The sequence below is a fragment of the Micrasema longulum genome, unplaced genomic scaffold, assembly GCF_059751315.1.
Source record: "Micrasema longulum isolate JH-2025_06_02 unplaced genomic scaffold, ASM5975131v1 h1tg003159l, whole genome shotgun sequence".
Lineage (NCBI taxonomy): Eukaryota > Metazoa > Arthropoda > Insecta > Trichoptera > Brachycentridae > Micrasema > Micrasema longulum.
In genome coordinates this window covers 50,527-78,318 of record NW_028280254.1, presented here as the reverse complement: position 1 = coordinate 78,318, position 27,792 = coordinate 50,527, and the positions used below count along the sequence as shown (strand labels likewise).

General features: G+C 31.4%; 1 long non-coding RNA gene across 1 annotated transcript in view; it reads left to right on the top strand.

Moving 5' to 3' along the window:
- Positions 1-349: 349 nt before the first annotated feature.
- LOC148271022 (uncharacterized) overlaps positions 350-27,792 on the top strand; it is a gene marked incomplete at its 3' end in the record, with an annotated part of 77,963 nt that continues 50,520 nt past the window's right edge. Inside the window, exons 1-2 of the long non-coding RNA XR_015825223.1 lie at positions 350-586; positions 22,888-23,153. This is a non-coding gene — a long non-coding RNA (uncharacterized LOC148271022). The remainder of the gene's footprint in view (positions 587-22,887; positions 23,154-27,792) is intronic.

Below are 27,792 nucleotides of genomic sequence, written 5' to 3'. Positions count from 1 at the left end.
TTTCTTAGGAAACCATAGGTTTAGACTACTTCAAAGTGAGATAGATATGGGATACGAACGAACTTAAGAAACGAAGGTATGATATGCTATGAAGTACGTTTTTAAATTAGGTCAAATAAACACGTGGAATTGCACAAATAATTCTCACTAACTTATATTAAAATGTCGGTTAATTCTAAATATTTTCTTCTGAATCCACGATTACCTAGCGTATTATTTTTAATGACAAAGTGTTCCAAGGTTCTTCAGTTCAATGTTGAATTTGTCGACTGGGCTTAGGCCCCCTCCACAGCAGCCAGCCAGGTACCTAGCGGTCTGACTGCTGGCTGGGAAATATAATCTTCCCATCTGTCACAGTTGACACTACGCCCGGCGCAGACGATTTCCACCGCGACTCTTTGCCCGCGACAGTTTCGAATTTGGAATTGAGAAATTTTGTTTTTCGTCGCGGGCAAATGACCCGCGAGTTCAGTTCGTAGTGCGCCGCCACTGTTCCTTTTGGACGTTTGTTTGAATTCAAAAGTGCTCGGATTCGAACGTTGTTTTGTGATTGTGACTTTTGTGATACCATGAGAAACATTGTGAGGTAAACACGCTTTTTAAGATAAATAAATATTCATTTTTATTGATATTGAGGGTATTAGAAGCATACTTAGAAATCTCTATTGGTTACGGAGATATTTGAGAAAAACTTTTAAAAAAGAATTGCGAGATTTGTAATTATGCTTCACCAACTCAATGGAGAATGCTAAGTTTGCGGTGTCAAGTAGTATAATTGAAATCTGTTTTTTTAGATTTAGAGATGGTTTTGAATTACGCTAATATTTAGGTAGGTAGGTTTTTATGTATAGTTTATTTTGGCATCAATAACTCATTTTCCGTTTTTAGTGGAGATTTCTAAGGCTTCTAATATTCTCGTAAGAAGAATATACGATAAAAAGAATAAATGTATAGGATATAAATCTATCATATATATATATTATTATTTAAAATTTTTACATATTTTTAAATTTAGATTTTAGACCAGGGCGTTCTTAACAATTTTCTTAACAATTTAATATCGATCGATAAGGTGGTTGATCACTCTCCTCATTAAGGTTTGAAAAAAAATACAGATAATTTTTGATAATCATTTTCAATAAGTCCACTTATATTCACTACACATTGTCACATACGTACAATACTCACACACACACACCCATACACATATACACATCCACACCCACTCTAACATGTACAATAATAACGCTGATACACTAAAACAAGAACTTAGCATAAATATTATTATGTTATTATAAAAGTTATTTTCATAATGTAATTAATTGAGACACATTTTAAATACATATATGTCTACCGATATATTGAAACCATTGTATAAATTCTATAATATATTTTGTATATGAGAAAAATAATTATATATATGAGAAAAATAAAATAAAATTTAATTTAAAATGTCAAAAATGAAGTTTTGAGAAATTAAGTTTTTAAGTTTTCAAACTTCTAAGACATTATTTATTTTATTTTTATAAACATAAACGGCAAATCTGCCTTTTACAAACATTAATAATATTAACATATTTGGCTTAATATATATTTTTTAAACATGAATTACCTTATACCCTAGATTTATAAAAAAAAAAATTAAACCAAAAATTATACAAGATTTATATTTAAAAAAATAACCTAAAAATTATACAGCATATCCAGTAAAAAATTTAAATAATAAAACATTCTACGGTAAAACAACAAGAAAATCATAAGTACTGTTTCACACAGCTAGGCAAAGTGAACAAAAAACTGTATACATATATATATTACGAAATGCATGAATAAATAAATATAATTACCATTCACCACCTTTGAAAAAGTTCAAAAGGTTTGTTCTATAGGAACAATACCCTACACTTAATATATCAGATACGTGGAATAACTATTGCCGAGTTCATGAAGTCTATTTAATACGGCATTACAAGTATACACTGTCCGTGAATTATTGCTACAAAATGGTGGCACCTTTCTATTCATTCTTCCAGGCACCCTGAAGTTGATGAGAGACAATAGTTCAGGGCAATCCCATATTGAATTGTAAATTTAAAAGGTCTATATTTTTTCTTCTATCGTTAAGTTTTAACAAATTTAATGTTTTTAGTGAAAAATCGTTATTTAAAAATTCATGACTGATTCTAAGTTTAAAATTTATATACCGTAAGAATTTTTCTTCGACTCTTTCAAGAGAATTTTGGTGACAGTTGTAGTAAGGAGTAAGGAGTCCATATTGTAGAGTTATGCTCTAACTGGCTTCTCACTTATGAAGTATGCATCAACTTCAAAGTGCCTATGTTTTTTGAATTCCTTAGTCACACGTGACATTACAATAAACTTATGAATATAAAGGAGCCTGCTTTGCTCAATTCTGTACTGTTTTATAAATTCTTAAATGGTTTTCATTCATATTAAACTATCGCCTTATTTCCAGTATTTAACTGCCATACAGTCTTTATCTCCTGTATGAATTTCTTTTGTTCAATTATCTTAGAAAGTAGAGCCTTTGTGTCAAATTTTATTGAACAGATATGTAGATCATGTGAACGGCTGTCAGATGCCATTATTAGTTAAACACACATAAACATTGACATTAATTATTTTCATCCAGTAGCCTTCATATTATGTATTATAATTATTATTTTGGAATAAAAGAACGTAGGTACTTTGAAGAGGCAGAGTAATAAAAAAATAAAAAAAGTTAATTAACTTTTTTTTTTTAAAGTTTATATTGCAACAATATTTTGATGATGTCAAATTATTTCTTGATAGATACTTGGGTAGGTAGAAAGAAATTGCCTTAAGGCAATATACCGCCCTTATGCGTATGTATGTAAACTGTATATGTACTTATATAAAGTGTTTAAATAAATATTTTCAACAAATGCGGATATTCTTGCTCTAACTATAATGCTTTTCTTCATCTATAGATATATTTTACATGGCCCTTAATTTATTTAAAAATAAATTAAGACTCCTTATTTCTGGCTGCGATACAATCCCACTTACTATTTAATGAGGCTCACACTTACACAAAACCTGAACACTTACTCCTACACTAATACACATAAACACACATCTACACTTACTCTCATACAAATACATATAAACATATTCTTTTGTTGTAACACAATTTAATAATATGTATGATTCTTATTTAGAAACTTTGCTGGTCTGTCTTTAAACTGTATTTTTTAAATGTTACTATATCATTGTCGACTGTTTGTTTCTTTAAAATAAATGAGTTTTTTTGAATGGAATTTAAAGATCTACTTTTTTTATATTTTTTTATTTGAAAATTTTATCAACCCTTACGGATTATTACATTCATTTTCCAAAAATAATGTATCATTTTTCATTCATACTCTGTTGTTGATAATGATATTTTTTACACCTTTTAAAAGTTTGTCTTCTGTCTTTGTTTAGTTTTGTCTGGTAGTTTATTGTATGATTTCAGTCACTGATTTATTAGTCTCGATTGTCCTTGTCTGTTTTTGGAATGTTGTAAGTGATATTGTTCTGATATTCTTGTATTATGTCCATGTTTATTTTTTTCAAGTTTTTGTTCTTTGTCTATAATGATATCAGTGGCTCATTTATGAATACATTTGAATGATTCTAGTTAAAAAAGTTCATTAACATTGATTAGTTTTTTTTAAAAAAAGAGTTCTTTAGTTGGTGTTGGAAAAGGGAGGTCATATACTAGCTTCAATATTTTATTTTGCTGTCTTTGTAGTCTGTTTATGTCATTTTTGTTTCCTGTTCCCCATAGTTGTTGCATATAACTTATTTTAGATTTGACATAGGCTTCATACACAAGATTTTTAAATTATTGATGTGAGTTTTCCATATCAATTGTCTTTCTATTGTTAGTACTAAATAATTAAAATGTTTAATTTCAATTAGTCGTTCTTCGTTTATGTAAGCATCTATTCTATGTCTTTTTTTTCTAGATTAAAAATTTAAAGTATTACATTAAGTAAGTTTGTGTTTGTCCATTTAGTCAACATAGTTAAGTCATTGTTTATGTCTTTGTTAGTAAATATGTCAGTTTGATTTCTGTAAAATAGTCCTATGTCGTCAGCATACATAATTATTTTCCTTTAAAATGGCAAAGTCACAAAATTCGATTTTATTTAAAGCAATTAAAAAGTATTACGAAATGGAAAAAAATATTTATGAAGAAAAAACATATCAAAATTTAAAATAATGGTCAAGACATATGTGATAAACAATCTATAAATTAAATATATTTGCAATGTTATTATTAGAACACACATAACAATATGTATGATATGTGTGCCCTACTTTAAGATTTAAATAAATAAATAAAATTATACAATGATAGATCATAGGCGGCTTCCGTGGTGTAGTGGTCAAGACTCTTGACTCACACACGGAAGATTCCGGGTTCGATGCTCGGTGAGAACACAAAAATTTTAATGTAATTTTTCTCAAGCCTGGGTGTACCATGATGTAATTCACAACTGTAATTGGGCCTGGACTAGTACCTGAAGCGTAAAACTGATTATCTTACCTTCATGTAACAAAATGATTAAGATACGCTGCAATTGGTGTACCAATGCAGTGCCCTATGCACCATTAGGTGCGAAAAGGGAATGGTAGTGGTATGGTAGTAATTAGGCCTCCTGGCCTGTTATGATGCAAAAAAAACTAATTTAAAAGGTCATTAATTTATAATGTATACAACAGTGGACCCAAGATCGATCCTTGTGGTACACCGAAATCCACTTTTTGTATTTGAAGTTTTTCTTAATTTAATAGGTACATTGTTTCCGATCTGTTAGGCATGATTTCATCAATTCATATTCTTGACATTTTACACCAATGTTATTAAATTTTTTTACCATGGTTTCTACATTTACCGTATCAAAAGCTTTTTAAAGTCCAAGATTACTCTTGTGATTACAATACCTGCGTCCATGTTTGTTTTTATATCTCTTTTGTATATCCTCATCTCTATTTGGAGGGTAGAAATGACATAACTCAGTTCTAAGTTGGTCGAAAACGGATATGGGGTTTGGATGGTTCTAGTTCCCATAATCAACAATTTATAAAGAAAAACAAAGCAATAGGAACACGCCAATGGTAAATACCTATAGTGTGTAAAAACTCACTGTACTAGAGCTATAATCCAGGGAGAAAATACGGGAGTACGTTTGTATGAAGAAAAGTCAGACCGTGTTTCCTCTTTAAATTTGATCATCGTTTTCTTTCTGAAATATTCTAGTGTGAAAACCCCCTTTTAAATGAATATTTCATATCAACCATGTCGGGAATCGAACCCGAGACCTCTCGCATGGCAGGCTAACGCGCTGACCATTACACCACGAGGCCGACAAAACGAGGCTTACAAGGCTTTAAGTACCTATACTTGTAACTTTTATTGGTAAGTAGGTACCTAGATTTATAACATTTTTTGGTTCGTGTACCTGCACACAAATCTGGATTTTCTCCCAAGACGGGAGTAGGTATATATTTTTATTTATATCCCTACAGAGATGAGGTAGAATTTTTTCAAATTCAAGGTTCAGGATTATGGATATTCGAGCGTTTACAGGGCTTATGACCTGTCATTGGCTGGGTTAAGTGACCACTTTATGTAGGTATTACAACACTCCCCATTACGCTTATTTTACCGAATATCCACACCAGGTAACATTTATATATGTAGCTTAGATGTAACATGGATGGCGCTTCCAACTCGCTTGTGGATGGGTTCTTGATTCGTAGCATATATACAAAAACCAAAAATGTTACCTGGTGTGGATATTCGCTAAAATAAGCGTAATGGGGAATGTTGTAGTACCTACATAAAGTGGCCACTTAACCCAGCCAATGACAGGTCTAAAGCCCTGTAAACGCTCGAATATCCATAATCCTGAACCTTGAATTTGAAAAAATTCTACCTCATCTCTGTAGGGATATAAATAAAAAACCTAGATTTATGATTGAATTCTAAAACTTTAAATAATTTATTTTAAAATATAGAATTCTTTTGGCAAATTTCAAATCTGCTCTTTTTACTTACACGGGTCCACTTTATGTAGTAATATGATTTTCAAAAAACCATATAATAAAAATAAATAAATGGCTAGAACTTTTTTTTTAATCAATGATATAATCTGATTAGGAGCCATAAAAAACGAATGTTGTTTGAAAACATTCAAAAACAAACTTATTAATTAACAAAAAAAAATCCATCTTTCAGTTTTTTAAATAGTATAATATGCATTTTATCGTCGAACACAACCCCGATGAACGATAAATACGCTCCTAACATTTTTTCTATTTGACAGATTGATGATTTTGCTATAAAAATGCCCAGGCTTTAGCTCAAAATTTTTCGAAAAACCGCACGTAAATCGGTCCAGTAGTTATTTAATATATTGAGGACACACATACAAATATTGCCTTTTATAAACATAGATTACATATGTATTTAATGAATTTTATAAATATTAAATAAATAAAAAATATGTATCATGCTAGGTTGTATATTAATACATCGTGTATGTAGCACGTAGCTATGGTAAAAAGTAAAAACATTCCTATCGCGCCATAGAGTAAATATTTTGATACTGTGCTAAAATTAGACAAATCAAAGGTAAACTTTAATACGATCTGAAACGTTAGACCGACCGGGAGAGCGCATAATGAAGACGATTAGTGCGATCCAAAATTTAATTAAAAAAATATTTCATAAGACCAATCTTCTGCATTATGAAATATTATGTAATAATAACCCAACCAATGTGATCTCATTATATTTATGAAGCGTACACTATTGGGTTTACCCTCAGAGTAATAATGCACCTAGCTATACAGACATATTACAACACAGAACGTTTAAGATAAGGTAATATAGAAGTCTAGGCATCTACAGGGCTTATGACCTGTCAATGGCTGGTTTAAGTGGCCACTTTACACACTTTGTAACATTCACCATTCTGCCTATATTTGAACATCTTCATTCAACATTCATCAACATCAACATTCCTTCAATTCTTTTATCTGTTGATGTTTGTGAAGTTAAAGAGCTGAAACCTTTATTTATGCAGGTGAGATTCATCTAATTGAATTATTTCACCTACATACTAGGCAACGCCTGAAAATGTTATTTTTTCAATTTCTATACTTCTTCACGGACCAGGTGATTTATCAACAATATTTCGAGTTTGTCCAAATTTTTGTAGACAAGCACTGGATTCAACTCCCTGGGGAGCTGTTTATATTAACATATTACAACAGAGATGAAGAACATTTAAGTCACATTGTGTGTAAAGTGGCAGGTCATAAGCCCTGTAGATGCCTAGACTTCTATATTACCTTCTCTTAAATGTTCTTCATCTCTGTTGTAATATGTTAATATAAACAGCTCCCCAGGGAGTTGAATCCAGTCCTTGTCTACAAAAATTTGGACAAACTCAAAATATTGTTAAGCTATAGAGAGGCCAAACGTAAAAAAACCATTATATGACTATTGGGTATTAAATTAGCTTCAGTTCGCAGCAAAACAATGGGCCGTACTCAGGTCGAGAATTGCCAAAGGAATATTAATTTGCATTGTAAATACTTTTAAATATGTACCCGTGTATTTATTATTGCAGGGTTATTCCAATTTATTTTTCTATAATTCGCTTATTTGTATTTTATAAAACTGAAAATACATGTGTGTGTTTATTTTTTCATTCATTCATTCATTTTATTCAGAATATACTTATGTTACATTTATTGAGACCAAGCACAGCGACAAAAGCAGCCGAAAGAACCGTTATGCCTATGTTGTCAAATAAACAAAATGGCCACCAATTTGTTGCTAACCAACATCGCTTGCGTTCTATGAAACATAGTGATAGGGCTTCTCTATAGGTTTATTACTCTGAGATTTTGGTTAGCAGCTCAATTTGGTTAATCGCACTGTGCCCAAAAGTTTTCCAATTGCAATATTTTAAATAAAAATAACTGCGCGTACATAGAAATATAATCGGCGAGCGTGCATGAGAAGATGTATGAATGTAGAGGAAGCGAGGTCTGTATGCAAAGATAGAGTGATGTGGCGTTTTATCCTCTCAGCCTACCCCTACGGAAAACGGCGCGAAGATTTGTTTGTTTGTTTGTTTATTTAAATCAATCCTTAATGTTTCGGACTATCGTCCCTTCCACAAACACCTAACTTTCCCCTACCCAACCGCTTCACTAGCCCGCGTGCGGTGTGAATAATTTCGTTGGTTAAATACGTTTATTTTTTTCAAAACTACATCGTAAAAAAATACTCCTTTGAAGTTTCGCGATATGGCCCTGAACACGTGTATACTATTGATTTTCACTTCTCCTAAAATGTTTTTTATCATCTGTATTGGAACTTGTGGGCTAAATACTGTTTTTCCGATCATGAAGGAAAAAAATCAAATTTTAGTTTTGAGAATTCTAATTTGTTTGTTTTCAAGAGGAATATTTTAGTTGTAAATATTTAATTTCTACAATAGTTTGTTAATAAAATTGACACCAACAAACTAAACGATAGGCAGTATAACCACTTGGTAATCTTACAAAATAACACAGCAACGTATGCAAAATGGTGTCCCTTTTGAAATTGCAACATATTCGTGTTTTTTCATGAAAATAATTTCGTTTTTGGCTCTCGGCCCGTCAGATTAAATAGAGTCGAAATATTTGCGACAGTTTAAGTGGATTTTGCATTAAATCCAATAGTTTAGTACTGAAGAATTTTAGTGACGGGCGTCACAAGCTTTTCATTGCCATCATCAAACCCTCATACGCACCTGATGGTCATAGGGCACTGAATCAATGCGGGTCTTCATTTATTTATTATTTATTTAACACTAGAGCTGAGACGGGACAGTATTATCCTGTCCTCGTGTGAACTCTGCTTTGATATTAAAATTTTAGATCATGTGTACTTGCTGGGAAATGTGCACTTACTACTTCAATAAAGGTTTCATTTTGATTTATTTATTTATTTGACACTTTATATACATATACAATAAATATACATATAAGGGCGGGCATATTGCCTTAAGGCAATTCCTTCCTACCTACCCAAACCGTTCAGTTTGAGAAAATTATAAATACATGGACATATTAAATCTTACAATTTAATACAAAAATTAAAAGCAAATAAAAAAAAATTACACTTTACTATGAAAAGAGGAGAGAGGATTGCAAGGAAAGAAAAAGGATAAAGGAACAATTTAAATATTTAGATAGTGACATTTCAATCTTGACTTAAATGTAAATAAAGAAGGGGCGTCTCTAACATTAGTGGGTAGATTATTACACAATCTCGAGCGAAAATTAGAGCGATGACAGGGTATTAAAAGGGTTCTCTCGTTACTAGTACGAAGAGATAGTCCGTGTTGTGAAAGAGGTTGGATGAGCTCTCTCAGAGAAACAGGCGAAGTGGGATTATTTAAAATATTGTGAAGAAGTGATAGAATGTGAATGTTTCTTCTATGCCTGATACTGAGCCAGTGTAGTTGCGTGCGATAATCAATTATGTGGTCAAATTTGCGAAGATTAAAGATACAACGAATACAAATATTCTGCAATCGTTCTAACTTATCAAGCAATTCAGAGTTAGCATCTGGATAACATACATCCGCGTAGTCAAGGAGTGGAAGAAGTAAGCTCTGGACTAATGTTTGCTTAACATTAATTGGCAAGAAATTATGTAATCTTTTAAGTGAGTGCAAACTGCTATAAAGTTTACGAATAACTTCATTAACCTGATCGTGCCACCCTAAATGCTTATGAATGATAATACCTAAGTTTTTGACTGAAGTCATGAATGGAATTTCTGTACCATCTATTTTGTAAAGAGGAAGTGTGGAAAAATTCACTTTTAAATACATTTGTTTACTACCAACAAGTACAATTTGGGTTTTTGTTGGATTTATGCTGTTTTGAATCTTCTTGCGGGGGTAGGGAAGAAAGAAATTTAGTTTTTTTGCGTGCGACTACACTTTGCTTCGTGTATTTTTAATTTTAATTTTTTAAATATTCATCGTAGTATTTTTCGTACATAGCATACAAACATAAAATAAAACTGAATAAAATAATGAAAAAAAAAACCCGTATGGGCGTGCGTATACACGATTTTATCAGTTTTATATGACAGCACGTACACAATAAAAATACACAGTATAAATATTTTAATACAAGAAACAAAAAATAAATCTAAAAGAACAAATGAAAAATCAATGTTTTCCGAAAAAGAGTATATTTAAAAAATTATTGTAATTTTGTTTATGAAGACTTTACTATCTAGAGACAGTGGACGATGTATAGTAAGGATTGTATGTGTTTTTTTTATTTAGCAAATGGCTACGCTGGCTATGTTAGCTACGCTTTATATGACTACACAACTTTTCCACATACCTAAATGCAGAACAAATTTATCAAAAACGCTACGATTAACCGTATTACGGATACGTATAACAGAAAATTTAACGACATAGATATATATACAAAAAATATTAAATTTATCAAAACTGCCATAGGTTATAAATTATCTTTGTCCGCATTCTCCTCTCCGTTGCTCTCTATCCCTGAATAAATATACGTTTTATAGTGAGAAGATCTTTTCATTTAATTGTTTGTGACACCCGATTTTTATAATTCGAATCATTTCTATCAAACTTATATGTTATTCTTATTTATATATTATGTAGGTGCATATAATATGTATTTGAATGTTCGTTTTGTTCGCGTATTGTCAAACCTTGTTTTATTGTTGACATTATATCGTATTTACTGCATTTTGTGGTTACCTACCGTACTCGGGATATAAAACTCGTTTTATATCACCCGTCGATGGGAGGAGTGCTCTCCCGAAACTATAGTTGTGTTCTTGTAAAATAATAAAATTGTGTAACACTGATAACAAAGTTTTATTTTCATAATAATTTATAATGAAGTGTTACGAAGTGAATGCCGATTCAATAAAAAATATTAAAATTATTAATATTTAAAGCATTAACTTTGTGGTCAAATATTCTACTAGATGTTTTTAAATATTTGTATATTAGGCCGAAACTGGCTAAAACCGAAACTGAAATTAAAACAGAAACTTCGGTCGGTCTTTACTTACTACTTTTGAAAGGGACATATAAATTCGCCACCGCACCACACCTGTACGCAATGTTTGTTAGAAGCGAACTCAGTGGGCATGACGCGTGACGTCAAACTGTAATGACGCCAACTGCTAGCCGTTTTGCATTGATAGTTTTATCATCACAATCGTAAAAATCAGATGTAAATATCAAACTCGTTGTGGTCTCGTGGTAGTGTTGTACACTCACGGGCCAAAGGTCCTAGGTTCAAATCCCACTCTACCACAACTCGACTTTTAGGAAATGGTCTGAATTTTTTTAATAATTGAGTAAATAATAAAAACTCCAGTATTTCTCCCAAAAAAATATTTTACTCAACGTTATTCCCGATTTGTGAAAATACTTTATTATGCGTAATATTTTGTTTTGTTTGTACAAACAGGTAAAATTTGCGACCAGTTGCCAATCAGATAAAATGAAAAACGATAAAAAAATTCGTCAGCCGTTGTCAAAGAAATGTATTTTTAAATCTTCTCAAATGTTTATGTCCTACGTGTAAAATCTCAATAATTGGTATGCCTCGTAGCGTAGTTGTTACCGTGTTAGCCTACCGTGCACGAGATGACCTGTAGAAATGTCATTCAAATAGTGTTAAAAGTCAACAATGTTTTAAGTATGTCCAAATGCTTGCAGACTGGCTGGGTTTTCTCCCTAGGGAATTGTTCATATTTAAATTTGTTGCAACAGAGAGGGAAAACATTTTTGAGTCAACAGATGGAAGAGTTGAGGAAATACGGATGTTCAAACATAGGCAGAATGGTGAATGTTCCATACATAAGTTTGGGAATAAAACTCCGTTGTGCACTGCCGGTTTAGCTTCAATTGACATATTTTTATTCGCAATTACTGTGCTTAGTGCGCCGTTCATTTTGCTGCCCGCATTCACTCTCCTTTCAACATCTTTTTCTACTCTTCCATCTCTTGAAAACATTCTTCCCAGATACGAGAATTGCTCTACTTGTTGGAGATATTCGTTGTTTACATTTATTATGCAGTCAGTAACCTCACTTCCGCTTTCAAATACCATCACTTTTCACCAGGGGCGAACCGTGGATAGAAGCGATTATGCGCAGCTTACCATTATATTTGACTAACCATAATAATGTTTTATTGTAACTTTATTCACAGAAAAACAAATAAATAATTAACATTTATTTTAAATCATTTCCACCATTAGCATTTTTATCCTAATATAAATATGCATTTTAATAAAGCGCGCCCAGCGCCTGCGGTGAGCCAAGAAACTAGCCGATTCTTCCAGCTTATTTTTTCATACAAATAAGTATACTGTATTTTGAATGTATTAACCCCAGTACGGATTTTTTCTCCTAGATTTAACTTGCAGATTACACAAATTATTTGAAGATTCTTGATTTGGAAAACAGTATTTCAAACATTGTTTCTTAAGGATTATTTTTCTTTGAGATGGTACTTTTGACATAAGACCATAATTACTTTCATGCGTCATATTGCAGGACATAAAGCGCTCCACGCAGCCGTTTTTAGCACTATTAATTACTAGAACAATGCGGCCAGTTGACACATTGAATACCTAATATCGACTGAATTCATAGTGCTATTTTTTATTTATTTTTTAATGAATTATATATTAAAGTAATGGATAATATATGTATATAATATAATATTTCACGAAGTTACATCGTTTGAGTTGATTTCATGGATGAAAGTTGTTGTATCACACAGAACCACAGAAAAATATAAATTTATAGTATATATATTACTTACATTATATTACTCGTATGTACCTCCTATGTAGGTACAAAAATATATATTATTTTTTTATAGCTTACCTGTAAATAAAATCACCATTCGCCACTGCTTTTCACTTACTTTCGTTCATCATCAATTCGCTCTCCAGGCATACATCATACATTCTAGAAACTATAAGTTGCAAATCAGGAGCTTAATCATAACTATCGACGTTCTTAAAAACATGCTAAGCATTTGAGCGATCACAATGAACAAAAATGAACTTGCTTAAGGTTATCGTGGTCATAAATCAACGCGTGTGTTTAATCTCCAAGTCAACGCTCGTGTCGGTTTGTTTTTTGTTTTCCTCGTAAAGATATACAATTCATTGGCAAAAAGTCGGCGTTTACAAACAAAACCAAGCACAGCGACAAAAACATCCGATAGAACCGTTATGCGTATGTTGTCAAACAACAAAATGGCCGCCAATTTGTTGCTAACCAACAACTATTCTTAAACGGTCCAAGCTTTTGGAATATAATTTTAGATGATCTTTAACAAATAGATTTCGGAAATTGAATTGACATACAAGCGTTTGCTGATGATGTTTTTCTGACAGTCAGAGCTCAACTTATGTCTAAAGCCGAGGAAAGAACAAACTTTGCCCTTTCTACAATAGCAGATTGGGGAAAAAAAGGTCAAACTTAACTTCTCAGAGGAAAAAACAAAAGCAATGCCAGTAACCAAAAGAAACAACCTAATTTATTCATGAACGGTGTAAGGCTAGATCTTGCTGACTCTATCAAGGTATTAGGTGTAACTGTAGACAGGAATATCAACTGGTCACTTCATGTAGATAAGGTTTGCAAGAAGGCTGCCAATCTTTCTGGAATGCGAGCGGCAAAACCAAGATGGGGGTGCTCTCCTGCGGTAATGTAGCAAATATATTATGGTGCTATTGAACTTCTTGTTACATATGCGGCCAGCTTATGGGGTGAAGCGGTAAACAAGAAATGCGAAAAGAAAAAACTTGACAGCTTACAAAGATAATTTGCCATAAGATCTTGTAGAGGATACAGAACAATTTCACTCATCTCAGCTCAAGCCCTAACAGGGTTTACACCGTTCGACCTTAAAATTCAAGAAAGGAAGGACATTTATAACACAAACTATTTTGATTTACCTCACCCGTGCGGAAGAATTCCCGAAAGTATTATTGTACTTGACAAAGATATACCTCCTTATGCTCCCAATGAAATAAGAATCTTAACGGGTGGTAGCTTGCTCGACAGCAAAGTGGGAGCGGCATTCGTTCCTTTTGAGAGTGATAAAGAATTACCGGGCAGAACATTTAAATTGGACAATGTTTGCTCAGTTTTCAGGCTGAACTACTCGCAATACGAGAAGCTCTCGAATGGTTATTAAAAAAAAACTACCAGAGAGGTGAGTTATTGCAAAAATATTATCAGATTGTCGTTCGGGCGTTCAAGCTATAACTGATACTCGGTCGGTAAATCCATTAATTGTAGATATTCAGAGTAAAATTAAGCATCTAAAAATCAGAGGGATGATTATTTAAATATGCTGGAAAAGAGGACGTGCTGGTATCGTAGGAAATGACGGAGTGGATGAACGAGCAAGAGCCGCAACTTGTAAAAAAACGACAACTTTCTTCTCAAAATTTCCCTTTAGCTTTGCTAAACGCTGTATAAAACAAAATACGCAGCAGCGTTGGGAGGATTATTACCGCGCTTTTTCTACAGGTAAAATCACTAAAATGTTTTTCCCAACGCTGGCTGATACAGCAAACTTCCGTCGTCATCACCAAAGAACTTTCAAAACGACGCAAATCTTTACCGGACACTGAGTTATGAGAAGTTACCTATGAAGGAATGATGACTATTGTCCATACGATGATATTTCTTCACAGAGTATCAAACATCTGTTATTTCAGTTCCCATTTTTCAGTTAACAACGCCATAATCTCGAAGCAGAATGCAGGAAAGACGGAATATCCTTAACAAATATTCACACTGTAGTTTAAAGTAGTTATCACGCGCCATTGTTCGTGAACTTTGCAACAACAAGTAATAAAAAAACAGTGATCGAACATCCCATTTCCAAGCCAAACAAAAACGATTTTTTCCGAGTACCTTAGCCTTGTACATGACATGTAAGGCTACTAAGCACAGGGGTCCAAAATATATATAAAAAATAAAAATCGCGCAAGATAATACCATTTCAAGACGAAGCGAGTAAAGAAAATCCATCTACATCGTACGTTCTTCAGTTTCTTACGTACATCTTCATACATTACCAGCTAAAAAGAGATAAATAAAATCAGACAATTTATCATCAGACACTGAACTTCGTAATAAATCAATTGAATGCCGACGAATCTCGGAATTTTAATCAAGTTAGCTGCCAAATGTATTATTGGTCCTTTCATGTTTCTACGTATTTAACAATTCTATGAACACCCTTTCTCACAACATTTCCTCTCGTATAAAGCGTCGGAGTATTCGTACTCGAATAGTACTGTTTTCTTTATTTAATTGAAAATATCCATATTTAAATTTGTTGCAACTGACAGGAAAAACATTGTTGAGAACGGAATATGGGAGTCTAGGCATTTACAGGGCTTATGACCTGTCGTTGGCTGGTTTAAGTGGCCACTTTACACAATTTTTGCTCCTCATAAATAAATAATAGACAGTTATAATATTTATGTGTAACATAACAAAGAAAAAATAAGATATTCTGTAAAATATATTATATAAATAAAACACGAGTGATACTTTAATCCACAAATTTGGAATATCCAGTGACCGGTTTCATCGCTTTCGCGACATCTTCGAGACTAATAAATTGATATAATGCTATTTTAATGAGTTTAGGTATTTTATTTTATTGTTGGTGTCCCATCCTTCGTGAGTGTGGTTTTGTAAATAACGATTTCTGAAAAACAACTTTAAAAATAACTTTATTTAATTTACTTACATATAACTTTGAATTATCTATCCTTACTTCTGTTCTGTATAAATACATTTAACTTTTTAATAAAGATACCAGTCTCGAAGATGTCGCGAAAGCGATGAAACCGGTCACTGGATATTCCAAATTTGTGGATAAAAGTATCACTCGTGTTTTATTTATATAATAAATTACAATGAACTTCCATCAAGAATTTTCACTTACAAACTTAAATATTCTGTAAAAGATAATATGGTATTTTTTTACAGTAATGAAATACGGAAATAAAAAACATTTTAAAAAACACAAAAATATTCCTTATTATTAAAGGGCAACAAAATAAATCATGGAAAAAAGGCTGGTTAAAGTCCCCACTTAACACACAGTTTAACATTTACCATTCTGCCTATGTTTGAACATCCAAATTTCCTCAACTCTTCCATCTGTTGACTTTTGTGAAGTAAAGGAGCTGAAACCCTTATTATGTACGTGAGATTCGAATGTTACACAGTGTGTAACGTGGCCACTTAATCCAGCCAATGACAGGTCATAAGTCCTGTAAATGCCTAGACTACCATATTCCCTTCTCAAAAATGTTTTCCCTCTCTGTTGCAACAAATTTAAATATGAACAACTCCCTAGGGAGCAAATCCAGCCAGTCTGCAAGCATTTGGACATTCTCAAACATTGTTGATATCCATTAAAATTTATTTATTAACGCGCAAAGGGCTTTTACATAAGTTAACATATTACAACAGAGATAAAGAACAATTTAGAGAATGTAATATAGACGTCTAGGCATCTACAGGGCTTATGACCTGTCATTAGCTGGTTTAAGTGGCTACTTTACTCACTGTGTAACATTAACCATTCTGCCCATATTTGAACATCTACATTCCTTCAATTTGTTTATCTGTTTATTTTTGTGAAATTAAAGAGCTGGGGTGTCCCGTGCCGAGGCAAAAATTTTACAATTAGCAAAATGAAACATGCCTTAAATTAGTTATTTAACACAGTTAACATAATATTAAAAACTAAAAACTAATAACTATTAATAATAATATATCAATAAATAAATTTAAAGTTAATCTAAAAAAATGTCATAACTCGTACATAAACAACATTAAATTTTAATTAGTATGAATATATTCTTGTTTTTATCGTATGTTTTTATTTTGTTTCTTATGTACTCGTATATAAAATTACATAAACTCTTATAAATAAACAACTAAAACAGTGTAAGTCACTCTCCAAGCACAAGAGTTAGTCTCTTTTTTTGGAGAGTTACAGTGATAACATTTACTAGATGTGTAAAAGTAGATATGTTTAGAATTTTCCAAAAATATGTACTTTTTATGAAATTATGAATAAAAAAAAAAATGTATTAAAATTTAAACATAATAAATCTAACCAACGTAATTGTCATCGTAAACAAAATAAGCAATATAAACTTAAATAATAAAAAAAAAAATAATAACTTCATATAGAGTTGTACACGAAATTTCATAATCAGGAAACATTTTTTTTACCACTGATCTACATTTTCTACCATTTGATCCACGCATCGATTCGTGCGCAACCCACCTCCATTGACAAGCTTGGCAAGCAAACCGGAAACCTTCCGTAACTTTCTTATCGTTGGTTGATTCATATGAACTAGTGACGCCGTTCAAAGTAGTTTGTTTTTATTAAAATATTTTTTATTATTCTTTTCGTACATTTTCAGGAAAATTTTCAGCACAATTGAATGCTCCAATTTTTACCGCGCGCAAGAAAACATTTATTGTAACCAATTTCCCGTAGGGCTGAAGTTCCTCATTGGTTCTTGAAGTTGCAAATACATATATTTTTTGGTAATCAGTGTGTTTGTTCCTGAAAGAGTAAATTTTCGGGAACAGAGGATTAATCTGCGAATTTTAATTAGATATAATAATATATCTAAAATTAATTTGATGCCTCATTGGCTTATTACATTGAAATCTTAGCTCATATATGTCGGTGTATTAACATTCCTTTACCCGCGGTGATGTAACGTCGTGTCACCTCAAGCAAAAGATAGGTTATTCTGATGTTCGGACATTTGAAAAAATAAACATAGCGACGTACTGTCAAATAATTTATTTTCTATACGTCATTAAAATCATAATATAATTGAACGTAGTTATTCAGAAAGCAGCCAGTCCATAATTTCGGAAAAATGATATATTGATGTTATCGGGTGCAGTAAGGCCAATTCTATGTTCGGCTATAAACAGCCAGAACGCTTTCATATAAAGAAAAACTGTATTAATCACCTCCGGAAAAAGATGTCAATCACAAAAACGGGCATTTCTCAATTTGCAGAAAACGCCCACAAAACTAGAAAAACCTTATGGTACTTTAAAAATCTTTTAAACTGGTCAAATACACAATAAAATTCTTGTTTGTAACATATAAAAAACTTATGTATTCATTGTTTATCGTTTGTTAAAGTCAAAAACATTCAAACTGTTGTGTAGATTTTATAATTCACTCTTTTCACAAAATGGCTATTATCTCAGTTTCACTTTTCTATGGCTGGCTGCTTTTAGTATAACTACGTTTAATTTCAGCCTTCTATAGCTAAATAAATTAAAAATCCGGTCATATGTATGACTAGCGTGCACTCCCGCTTACTGCCAATAACTGACTGAATAAGTGAGTTTTACAATTTTTATACTTCTTGGACCATTCGGTTTAGTAACAATATTTTGAGTTTTTCCATCCCTGGGGCTGAAATTCAGTATTTTCTTTACAAACATTTCTACAAACTCAAAATATTGTAACTAAACCATCTGGTGCAAGAAGAGTAAAAATTGGACAATTGTTTTCAGGCATTGCGTAGTATGTGAAATAAGTCAAAAGTAAAGGAGTCAGCTATTTTACTTAGCCAAAATAAGCAATGGGAAACATTTAAGAAAAAAAATGGACGTTAAAAAAATGTAAATACAGGGTGTTCTTTAAACCCTGTCACATCCGAAACCATGATGATCAGTATGAGCAAGTGAACATATTGGCATATTGAAAAAATATTTACAACGATGAAAAATTTTATAAATTAAATATTAAAAAAAACAAATGGTTGCTTACTTCTGCAGGGGAGAAGCGAGGGGGGCGCGGACGTGCAGTTGACGGTGTATCAGGCTCCCCTCTCCCCCCTCCTCGTTTCTCCCCTGCAGAAGTAAGCAACCAATTGTTTTTTTTTAAATATTTTAGTTTTTAAGAGTTTAGTCGTTCTAAAAATTTATTTTAATGTGCCAATATGTCTTCTTGATCATACTGATCATCGTGGTTTCGGATGTGACAGGGTTTAAAGAACACCTGTATATCATATTTCTTGAGGTACTAATTTTGTACAATTTGTGTAAATCTGTTATTGATCCTGAGCCCATGCAATAATTCTTAATATTAACTTTATATATGTTCGATTGTTGGTTTTAAAAATACAATAAACTAAATAGGGTACATGATGACTAAAGTTGAAAGGCGACCATAGATTCAAATGTTATTTTTAAGCAAGCTGTCACCCGCCTACCTTCGCCGCCATTTTGAATTCAGTGTCAAAAACTCGCAACGTTTCAATTGGAAACCTTTGTAAAATGATGCAATGTTTACCAACTCAACTGAGCGAACAGTAAGTAGGCAACTCGGTGGCCCAAAGACTTATATTTTCTAAAAATGAGTCCTTCCTTCGTCGTCTGTATCAAATGTCTTTTGTCACGCTCTAGAAATTTCCTATTTATAACGAATGATCTTGGTAAGTTGTCCGCTTGTAGGCAGTTGATATTAAAAACTTGTTTTAGCGTATTAGGATTCGATTTCATATAGATTTTTAAATCAACACGGCATTCGTTTCATGATTTAGCCGTTATTTCATCGTCCAACCAACGCAGAAACCCTTTCTTGATTTTATCGATAATGCATATCACAGCCATATACGTAAATTATAATAATAAAATGTTTAAAAATGTGGTAACAACAAGCAAATAGCTCATTATATGGTGTTTTATTGTAATAGGATGGGGAGGCACTAATAATCGATATTAAAACCTCTCGAATCTGCACAAAAATCAATCATTAAAATAATTTTAAAAAAGCCCTTCAGGTACCCCAGCGTCAAGTTATTCGAGGAATTCGAGATCTTAGATATAAGACAATTATATATTTTCAGAATAATAATGTCTGTGCAAGTAAATTATTTTATCAAATCCCAAAAGGAACACTCCCACACTACCAGGAGTCAAACTAGATGATGGGTCATGGGGTCTATCATAAACTCTGAATTCGGGCAAAGAAATTTTAGGTTCCTGGGCCCCAAAATATTAAATATGTTACCCAAAGATTTCAAAACCAAGACCCGGATTCAATTTAACAAATTTGTGAAAAATAAGTTACTGCGTTTAGGTTGAGAAAAATCGGAAAATTTACCAAAAAAAATTCCTAATAAATGAATATTGTATAACTGTTTAGTTTATTAAAAAGTAGGTAGTAATGTAATTGTTTATTTTTGCATAAAAATGTCTGCCTTAAAACAGGTTGTACCTAGTTAGGCAGACTAGACATGATCCAGAGAAATCTATTACCTAAGTGTTTATGTAGTAGATAAAGTTATTGTTATTTGTATTAATAAACTTTGATTATTATTATTATTATAATTAATAGTCATCATTTAGTAAATTCAGACTTCGTCACCTTGCCATGTTGTGAAATTGTTAGCTACTAATAGCACGTACCCTATCAGCAAGTTGGATATACAAATATTGACTAGCATTTATGCATGCATGTTACTTATCTAAATGCGCTGACAAAAGATATACCAATTCCATTAAAAAATATTTAGATTTTTAAAATATCTACGTAGATGTCTATTTTAAATTTTATTGATTTTTTCCTTTATTTACGTGGAAAGTTTTGAACGGACTTTGTTGCAAAATTGTTTATTTTATAAAGCTAGATACAAGTATTTAAAGTTTTCAAAACCTTTAAGCATTTCCGTAAGTATAATATTCTAAAATCAAGGTATTTAAACGCATATACCAGGTCAATAACACGTCAAAGCCCCCGTGTCAACAACATAGAGAAAAAAAATCTTAAATAAACGCCATCTTGTGCTCATTATTTCAAAATTTCCCCAACCGACTAAGCAGAGCCGAGACAATTCGGGGAAATGTAGATTATATTACAAAACAAACAAGTAAAAGTGTACAAAGTCTCTGAATTTAATTGCAAAATAGAATATGTGTTAAGCTGAGATTTGCGATTTGGCGCCCAACGCCGCAACGGGCCGTTTTGACAGTTGTCGGAATTGAGCGGGGCAATTTTCCAAAATAGCACACGTTAGCACGGGATAATGCAGTCCGTAACAAGTTCCTACTGCAGCTCTTTGTGTCGTGTGAATAAAAACACGAATTTCAGGAAATAAAACAAAGCAAATGATTGAGTTGTTTATTTTGGTTTTGTTTTTCAACAATGGACGCCGGTGCTAGTTCTTTGTTCAGTATTTTAAAATAGCGCGTAAAAGTCTTATGACTCTTTTGTCAGAAAACTAGTTATAACTTTTAGCCGATTTAAAGTTGAGTTTGATAATAACGAAGGAAATCACACGATTTTGATAAATTGAAACGCCGTTCTTTCTTTTAAATCCCGCCATTAAAAAAATGGTTAAAAAAAATCATTTTCATTTACTACAATCAAATATGGGCAGAATATTCACCATTTACACAGTGTGTTAAGTGACCACTTTAAAGAGCCAATGACAGGTCATAAGCCCTGTCCTGTAGATGCCTAGAATTCTATATTACCTTCTCTAAAATGTTATTCTTCTCTGTTGTAATAAGTTTATACATTACTAAAATTTAGAAATAAAAATAAAACCTAAAAATGATATAACACATTCAGTAGAAGTTTAAAACAGTTAAAAATAAATGTAAAAATCAAATTAAATAATAAAATATTTTAAAGGATAAATATAACGGAAAAATCAAAAAGCACTGTTTCATATAACTGTTATACTAAAGCCTTAATTAATAGTACTAATATTCAATACAGGAAATCCGTAAAAAAATCTAGGAGTACAAATGGATGAACATCTCTGCTGGCGAGCTCATACTAATGAATAAAGCCGCAAAATATTTTTCAGTCTACACTTACTTAGAAGGTTGCAAAAATTCTTACCCATTAATACTAAATGCACCCTTGTACAAGCATTACTACTACCCATTCTAGATTACGCCGATGTTTCCATGACTGAGTTAAGCTGTGAGCAACTCGATAAACTTGAACGACTTCAGAATACATGCATAAGGTACATTTTTGGTCTTGGGAAATATGACCACATTTCTGATTATCGTAGGCAACTGAAATGGCTCGAAATTAGACAGCGGAGAGACTATCACTCCCTCTCACTTCTGTTCAATGTACTTCATAGTCCTAACGCTCCTATATACCTGCGTGAAAAATTTCAACGCTTATCAGTTCATGGTTTACCTCTTCGTTCTAATTCTCAAGGCACTCTCTTAATACCCATCCACAATTCCTCTTTCTTCTCTAACTCATATAGTGTCCATGCGGCTCGACTGTGGAATCTTCTCCCATCCGCCATCAAAGAGGTTACTTCATTATCTCTGTTTAAATCACGTCTGAAGAAACATCTCTTTTCTCTTCCCCAATCTCTCCTCCTTTCCTTTTTCCTCTTTCCTCTTTTTCCCTTATTCCCATTGAGTAATAGTTTTGATTTAAGGTAATTTATAAACAAATTAGTTTATTTCTATTGTTATATATCTTTAGCTTATTAATATATTTTTCTATTGAATATGTTCTGTAACTTGAATTATAAAAATAAAACTTTTATTTTATTGGTTGGTTGGAAGAAATTGCCATTTGGCAATAAGCCCGCCAATGTACAAATAACATTTTGTACAAAAAGTTAAATAAATAAAAAAAAAATAATAATAATTCGTTATATTTATATTTTTTTTGTTCTTTTCAGAAACCTTTTAATGGATTTGTGCAAAAAACTCAAGACTAAGTGGTGATAATTAAAAAAAAAACAACACAAACGAATGATTGATGCAATGAAAATACTATATTTATGGTCTAATCTAAACAGTGCGTTCAGTATTAAAAAAGCCCAGTCTTAGAACAAAAGATTGGAAGTTAACAGTGACAGTGATTCTTCAATGTCTGTGGTCGCAGCTCAGCAGCTCTCCTACACGGGGCTAACCAACAACAGAGTGCAGCCTTTAAGATGAAATGGTGAGTTTATTTATTTTTATTTGGGAAAAAAACAACAGTTTTTACATATGTATAAAAAAAAATAAGAATACATGTGAACGAAAATTGTGAAAACAGTCAATAAAAATTTTCCACAGTGGTGTAAGATATCGATTAAGTACATTATTTGTATCAAAATAAAAGCAATTAACAATGGTTAGGCACTTAGAAACTTGCAAATAAAATAAAAATACATATACTTATTTACAGTTATAAAAATAAAGTTAATAGAAACAAGATAAATTTAAATTTAAAGAATAAGAAAAGAAAAAAGTTATATATAAATAATGTAAAAGGTACAAAAATATAATAATGAACATACGAATACATACATTATTACTGACATCGTAAAACTAAACGGGTGTACTGTCTATGAGGAATTTTCTATATTTCAAATAAGAGAGATGAAAAATGTTTGCGTGACCGGAGAGAACAGTATTATAATAATGACATGCTCTAAAGAAAAAGTCGTTTTTCCTTGAGTTAGTCCTAGGTACTGGCAAATTAAATGTAGTATGGAGTCTTGTTCTGTTGGGTACAAGGTATTCTAAAGAACTTGTAAGTAAAGGGTAGTCTACGATGTTGTTTACCAGTTTAAACAGGAATATTTGATCTGCAATCACTCTTCTAAACTCCGGAGTTTGAAATGAATTTGGTGTTCAGTGATTTTTTTTTATGTGCATTTTAATCTTAAAAGGCTGTGTTAAAAAATCCTTTCAGCGCGGTGCTGTAGCATTGTGTTACATCAAACAAAAGACGGAGTATTCTGAAGTTCAGACATTTAAAAAAATTGAAACATACTGTTTAATAATTCTTTTTCCATAATTTATGAAATAATACTATAATGTAGGCCAGGGCTCTGATCACAATGGGAAGTTAACAGAGTTATCTTATTTATTGTGTATGCAGACAATTGGTAGAATTCCATATTAAATTTGGTAATGTATCCAAAATAAATCAAGTTTATAGGATTATAATTCTACTTTATTTTTATAAAATACTAGCGGACCCAACAGACATTGTCCTGCCCGAACGTTGGCTTGCCTGCTATTAGCTAGTTGATCAAACATTTTTTTTGTAATTAAATACACACGTTATTTATTTTTGCCATTTTTGAGCTAGTTATTTATTCGTCACAAGGGTTAGTTTTTCGTTTGATCTCTTCATGTGATTGGCTAAGAAGCCTCGTCGCGCTCAAATCAAAATCGTGCAAAAATCACTACTGAAAAGAAAAATGCCCGATTGTGTAGCAAAAGCGGGCAAAAACTGTCCGGATAAATGGAAAAAGACTTTTCATTGATAAGTAGGTACCTAGATACTTATTTATGATTGATTTCCAAAATTAAAAATTATTAATGTTCAAATAATGAATTGTAGTAGGTACCTAGATACATGTTTATGGTTGAGTTCCAAAACATCAATTATTTTTTTGATATATAAAATTCTTTTTGCAACTGTCAAACTCTGGTCTACTTACGAACAGTGGTGCATTTCGTGTAAGAATTTGTTTTTCAAAAATCTAACAAAAGTCAGTTAAAATTATTAAGGCATTACTAAAGATCCATTAAAAATAAGTCGATATGTAGAAATTAAGAAATTGTAAGGAAATTAATTAATTCAGTATCCATGAAGTATAATTTATTTATTTATTCATTCAAAATTACAAAATTAAATATTAATGAACTTATTAAGTCTTTTTAGGCTATGCCCGTGTCAAGCCACAACAACTAACAATAAAAATACATAGTAAAATTAATTAGATCAAATTAAAATGACATAGAATCACAATCTAGAAAAAAGGGTAATGTAATAAATAATCAAATTCCAAAGAATACAATGCAAAAAAGATAACCAGAAATAATTTTTAAAATATAAATTATACAAATTAAGAATCACACATAATCAAATATACAAAATAGTGGTATCATTAAAATCAACAAAATAATAGTTAAATATAGTAGTATTAAAAAAAAAAAAAAAATAATAATAATAATACAAAATAAGAGCATGATTTAAATCAACAGAAAAAGAATATAAATTTATAAAAGCATAATTGAAATAATAATTGAGTTATGTTTTCTAGAAATTCACTCAATTATAGTAAGAAATATAAGGAATAGGAGCAATAAATCATATGCCAAATAATAGTATGTACTAAATTAAATTATACAAAAATACATAATAAGAAAACATAACAATTATCAATACATATAAAAAGTAAATAAAAGTAAAAGAGTATGGCAGAAAAGCAGATTTGTAAATTTTTGCTAATTTCGTACTTTAAAAAAATTGACAACCTCAATTGACAGTTATGGTTTGTAAACGTTAAAATTCAAACACTTTTATTATACAAAAAAACAACATCCTCCAAATTTTTCAAAATATGCAATTCAGTCGAATGCAACCCTGGAAAATCGATGAAAACACAAAAATGCAAAAATATAATTATAACACGTAAGGTAAAAAAAAGCAATCTGTTAATTTCTCTAAAATTTATTGTGCATGCGGAAATAATGATTGGCACAACAGAGAGGATCATTTATTAAGAGTAATTGAATTAATGAACTCTAAAATTAAAATAAAAAACAAATTTTATTTTACATAAAACGGATATTTTTATATCATGTTAAATAATATTTTATGTTTTTAAGATAATGTCGGTCAAATGTCCACTGTCCACCACATAGTTGTTTAATGAACTCTTTTTTTCTATGATTTATTTTGTTGCCTTTAATAATAAGGAATATTTTTATGTTTTTTAAAAATATTTTTTATTTCCTTTTTTAATTACTATAAAAAAAAATACCATATTATTATCTTTTACAGAATATTTTTTTTTTCTTTCTTATGTTACACAAACATATTATAACTGTCCATTATTTATTATAAGAGCAAAAATTTAATAACATTTTCTTGTATACCCACGAACAGCCTTTGTGGGAACTTTTTTATTACTATTTTTCTATTAATATGTATTTCATTGCTTTGTAATTATGCTTTATTTGATTTAATACTCTGTTTTATTATTATGTTTATTGTAAAAAAACAAAAAAAATCCGAGGTCCAATTTTCATTAGTTCTCTTATTAGATGAGCAAAGTAGGGTAAAATAATTTACTACCCTGGCAACACTAATGAAATGTTCATTTTGTTTCTTCGATAATCTGACGGATGGAAAAATAGTTCAATTTTTAAGTAATGCATTTGTTACATACACATTCATTTGCTAAGTACACATGAAATGTGATCCTATTCTGTTTCTTTAAGATACTAACAGTATTTTTACACTTTAAAATGACACGACACGGCAAAGTTGAATTCAAATCAGGAGTTGCGTACTGAGCGCCGTCTACAAAGAAACTAATGCGTCAAAACGTAAACCTACTTGTGTATGAGTAGTTAAGTCGCCTTCTGATTGATGTGCGTTTGCGGTTTCTGGACTTTTCTTAATTCTGTGTATAGATATTATATAGAATAATAACAGTGACCGTAAAAACCTTCGCGCCTATAAGTTCAATTGACATGAAACGTTCAATGCGATTAAGCTACAGCTACACGAGCGTAAATAAATATGAATAATTCAATTCGAACATCGAATAGTCCCACGCCCGCGCCGACAGAAATATTTGCTTGGAATGCAGCCATAGTGTCTCGTCTCTTGTTTTCTGTTTTTCTATGGTGTACTTTTGCGTTTTGGCGCGTTCGCCATTTTGTCAATCAAAAAAAAGTTGACTTTGAGGATTTCAAAAGAAGTCCGCATTCTTACAATAGGGAAATATAACCCTTTAACAATTTTTAATTAATAAGGGTATATGAAATACGGTCGAATTTTTTTTTTGTACATATTAGTAGCATATTTATTTTTTAAATAGAAATATAAGCGTTCTTATGATCTTTTAAATTTGTTGCAACAGAGAGGGAAAACATTTTTGAGAAGAGAAAATGGGAGTCTAGGCATTTACAGGGCTTATGACCCGTCATTTAAAAAAAAAAAATTTGTTTTTTTTTGTTTTTTTACAATAAACATAAATGACAAAACAGAGTATTAAAAAAAATAAAGCATAATTACATAGCAATGAAATACATATTAATAGTAAAAATAGTAAACGAAAAAATCACACAAAGGCATGGCCTGTTCGTGGGTATACAAGAAAATGACAATGAATTTTTGCTCCTCTAATAAATAATGGACAGTTATAATATTTATGTGTAACATAAGAAAGAAAAATAAGATATTCTGTAAAAGATAATATGGCATTTTTAAAGTATTAAATAAGGAAATAAAAAATATTTAAAAAAACACAAAAATATTCCTTATTATTAAAGGGCAACAAAATAAATCATAGAAAAAAGGCTGGTTAAAGTCCCCACTTAACACACAGTGTAACATTTACCATTCTGCCCATGTTTGAACGTCCACATTTCCTCAACTCTTCCATCTGTTGACTTTTGTGAAGCAAAAGAGCTGAAACCTTTATTATGTGGGTGAGATTCATCCGGCTGAACCAATTTACCTACTAGGCTACGCCTGAAAACAATTTTCCAATTTTTCATACTTAGGCAGAATGGTGAATGTTACACAGTGTGTAAAGTGGCCACTTAAACCAGCCAATGACAGGTCA